This window comes from Octopus sinensis, linkage group LG24 (assembly GCF_006345805.1).
Source record: "Octopus sinensis linkage group LG24, ASM634580v1, whole genome shotgun sequence".
Taxonomy (NCBI): domain Eukaryota; kingdom Metazoa; phylum Mollusca; class Cephalopoda; order Octopoda; family Octopodidae; genus Octopus; species Octopus sinensis.
This window is the reverse complement of record NC_043020.1, coordinates 3,909,818-3,914,451: the sequence shown is the minus strand read 5'-3', so window position 1 is coordinate 3,914,451 and position 4,634 is coordinate 3,909,818. Positions and strand designations below refer to the sequence as shown.

Below are 4,634 nucleotides of genomic sequence, written 5' to 3'. Positions count from 1 at the left end.
AGAGTTCAAAATTTTGGCCAGTGTATTAGCTACGAGGTTGGCACTTGTCATCGGGGATCTGGTAGAGGAGGCACAGACATGGGCCATCTCGAAAAGGCCCACCCACGACAACCACCACCTCTTGAGATACATCACTGAAAAATTGGCTAAAGAACCTGGCACGGGTGGGGCCTTGATCAATCTAAATCAGTCTTAAGCTTTCGACAGGGTCGACCATCTATATCTGGCGGTGGTCCTCAAGGCAGTTGGTTTCGGGCCTGTATTCGGAGGCTGGGTCGCTGCAATGTACAGCAACATCTGTTCAGTGGTAAGAGTGAACGGTAACCTCTCAGAGAGATCAACATTATGCGCTCGACCGACAAGGTTGTCCCCTCTAGTCTCTCTTGTACATACTGACTCTCAAGCCACTACTACACAAACTGAAAGCTTTGAGAGGCATTCTGTGTGACCTAGTTACGTGGGAGATGCGCGTCGGATCATAAACACATAGAAATGATCGGCACCGCACTCAGGGACTACAAAGCGGTGTCAGGAGAGACAATTAACCAAGAAAAATCAGTGGGCTTGCAGCTCAGCACCTGGAGAAGCAAGTCCATGTCGTCCAACTGCTTCGTTTGGTGCTGGACGGGCGGACCGGTTAAATTACTCGGGGTCTGGTTAGGTCCGGACCTCCAGATGGACACAAAATGGGACGAGGTAACGAACAGAGTAACTGCTCTCACCCAGAAATGGGCCGTGAGAAAGCTGTCCCTGAAGAGTCAGGCAGTGGGTGACTAATACGTATATTGCGTCCGTCTTCTACAATCATTTGACCGTCGTACCTTGTCCTGGTCACCGTTTGATTACGCTGGAGCGTATGCTCTTCCGATTCTTGTGGAAGGGATGCGGTCTATCTGCTGTCAGCATCCACTGCATGTTGGACTGGGCATAACGTGGCTGATGATGCACAGACATGCCCTGAAGTTATGACATCTCCAGTGCTTCCTTGATGGTGAATAGGTGTGTCGCAGTTCGCCAGACATGAATTTCCGCAGTTCGTTTCCTTAACGGAGTTGCAGTCTTGAGCGAAACAGAGACCGAGGGGGGGGGGCTTTTCGAAAGTGGAATGTCTTCAAGCTGTCACAGCCCTCAGTCAATCGGACAGTGCGATTGGTGGAACGACCACTTTAGCTTTTTATAGAGGATTAGTGGAGAAAAGGTGTCACGACGTTTTTGGGGAGACCTTGGGCGTCGAAGAAGCTGTTCGCTCTTTTCCGGAAAACTTTCGGGTCGGGACCAATGGATAATTTCCAAAAGTCTCTGGCCGGGCAGTGCCACCGGGGAGCTTTGCCTGTTCGAGATAAACTTTACAGGCACAACAACACAGGTCAAGTAAAGAAAAAGAAATAAAAATGGCTTTTTACTTTGGGCTGGCAGATCTTTTGTAGGATTAGATCTATTTTGGAAAGCGAAGAACAAGCCTTCGAAGGGAGTATACAACCGATTTTTAACAAATCTTTTACTTGTGTCAGTCATTGGACAACGGTGATGCAGGAGTAACCCCTTGAAGTCCTTACTCAAACAAATCGGTTTCAGTACTTAATTTTGAAAATTGGTACTTATTCTGGACGTCACTTATGTCAAACCACTAAATTACGGGGCCGCAAATAAACCAACACCAATTGTCAAGCGGTGGGACAAGCAAGCACATACACACACACACACACACACACACACACACACACACACATGCGATGGGCATCCACTCTATTTCCGTCTATCAAATTCAACCACAATTCATTGGTCGTCCCAGAGCTATTGTAGAAGACACTTTCCCACGGTGCCACGCAGTGGGACTGAATTCGGAACCTCGTAGTTGCAACACAGCCATTCTTGTGCCTAAAGAAAAGTTCCAACTTTTATGGGATTGGAGAGATTCTTGAAATGGATCCGAAAAAGAAGCCAAAGCAAATGACATTTTGAAAGTTGTAAAAGCGCTGAAATGGAATTGATTGCGACACATTGAAATAAGGAATAAAAACAGTTGACCAAAGATGTTGACAGACCGAAAAGGGGAGACTACATATTACAACAACAAAAACAAAAAACCACAACGAACAAGATTGAGGTTTGAAATAGATTTCACATAAAACTGAAAATGGGAAACTCGAAACGGAAATCTAAGTAGTTATAAAAGGAAAACTAATTTTTTTCAAAAATGAGAAAACAGACGATTTAATTAAAACATAAACAATTTACAGCTACACAATATAGTATTTACTCTCTCCATTGCGATTCCCTAAAAAAAAAAATTTTTTTTTAAATTAAAAAGCTTGTTGCCAACCTCCGGATGCCGAAACCCGGGATTGAACCAGGGACCTTTAGATCTTCAGTCTAACGCTCTCCCAACTGAGCTATTTCGGCTGGCGGAGTTTGCCTTCCGTATTAATCACTTTAGCGCAGTCGTCAGGCGAGTAGCTGCTGTGACGTCACTGGTCCTGCCTTGTTCGCTGCTGAGCTCGCCATGGTTGGAGCGATTTGGTAGTGTTCATATAATTTCTATTATCAGACTATGAAAATGTAAATATTACCTCGCCCACTTCCTGTTAACGTATATATAACCCGTACTACTAGCGAACAGTGGTCCCGGTGCGCGCACTCGCGCATCCGCGCTAGCTAGTCGTAAGTAGTTGATCCTACAACGAAGTGTGCGTGTGCAAATGAATACATTTTTTGACCCTAACCTTAGTTTTTGTTTATAAAACATAATTTATTTGCTTAGTTTAAAAAATTATTTACTTTGTTTGAAACATATTTAATTTGTGTAAAAAAATTATATTCATTGTTTTAAAAAATAATTTATTTACTTTGTTCGAAAAATATTGGCGATCTTTCGTCTCTAGTAGACCTTTCCGTCGATTTCCGTAAAAATTTTTTTTTTGTTACATATGGGCTTGCGGGAACTTTTGAAGTAATATACATACATATACACATACACCGAGTAAAAAATTTCAGTTATCTCTTTCTTTCACTCATTACTCTCTCTGTCTCTTCACACACACTAACAGAAGCACTTCACTTACACAACATACTGTCTGTCTCCCACACCCCATCAAACACGCACGCACACACACATGTACATCAATGCTTCCCCTGGACGGTAACGTCAAAAGAACTTCCCTCGTCATACAATCGCTTTCTCTTAGTCTCTTTCGCCCTCATTACTTCAAAAGTTCCCGCAAGCCCATATGTAAAAAAAAAAAAAGATTTTTTACGGAAGTCGACGGAAAGGTCTACAAGAGGCGAAAGATTGCCAAAATATTTATATAAATAGACAAGAGGAGAGACCACTCAGTGGATCCCTTATATGCTAAAAATAATAGTAATTTCTACTCTTATTATCTTCTTTCATGCTTTTTATGCTATCAGGTTGAGTGAAATTCTTCTTAAAATTATTAATTGCTTTTTTAACTACTTTTTTGATTTCTTTATGTTCGATTGAATTAACAGCCAACTCTCGCGCTCGTATGCACGCACACACACACACACACGCACGCATACACACACATAAACACGCACACACACACACACACACACTTACGCACACACACACACACACACTTACGCACACACACACACACTTACGCACGCACACACACACACACACTTACGCACACACACACACACACACACACAACACGCACACACACACACACACACACACACTTACGCACACACACACACACTTACTCACGCACACACACACACACTTACGCACGCACGCACACACGCACGCATACACACACGCAACATATTGTTTCGCAACAGATAAGTAACCTTGATATTCAGGTCGAGTCGTTACTCGGAAGTGTAATCATAGGAACTACAGAGTTGTTCCCCTTACAACGTATCTATTTCTGAATGCTGAAATATTTTTTTTTTTAAATCACTCTTTTTGCCATAGCAACCACATCTTCACAGCTTGCGAATTTTAACCATCGCGGGTCGCATTTAGTATCCCTGCCAATTTTCAGCTCGATCCTGGAACGTCTAGTGCCATTGAAGCCAAAGTGTGCAAGTTTTTTCTCCTTCTTTTATAAAGGTAGATTAGATCATTTATTTAGGAGGCGCAATGGCCCAGTGGTTAGGGCAGCGGACTCGTGGTCATAGGATCGCGGTTTCGATTCCCAGACCAGGCATTGTGAGTGTTTATTGAGCGAAAACACCTAAAAAGCTCCACGAGGCTCTGGCAGGGGATGGTGGTGATCCCTGCTGTACTCTTTCACCACAACTTTCTCTCACTCTTACTTCCTGTTTCTGTTGTACCTATGTCACGCTGAATATCCCCGAGAACTACGTTAAGGGTACACGTGTCTGTGGAGTGCTCAGTCGTCGTAACCGACTGAGTGCTTCCAAGATCATTTATTTACCTTGTGTGAAGAAATAAATATTTACACGTGGCTGTATGGTAAGAAGTTGGCTTTGCGTGGTACCTTGGCCAAAAGTCTACTACTATAACCCCGGCAAAAGTCTACTACTATAACCCCGGACCGACCAATGCCTTGTGAGTGAATTTGGTAGATGGAAACGGAATGAAGCCCGTTGCTTATATGTGTGTGTGTGTGTGTGTGTGTGTGTGTGTGTGTGTATCGGTG

At 43.4% G+C, this 4,634-nt stretch overlaps 1 non-coding gene across 1 annotated transcript; it reads right to left on the bottom strand.

Moving 5' to 3' along the window:
• Nucleotides 1-2,330: 2,330 nt before the first annotated feature.
• Trnaf-gaa lies at nucleotides 2,331-2,403 on the bottom strand. Its single transcript has one exon. It is a non-coding gene; the product is annotated as a tRNA-Phe (tRNA).
• Between the last annotated feature and the right edge of the window lie 2,231 nt (nucleotides 2,404-4,634).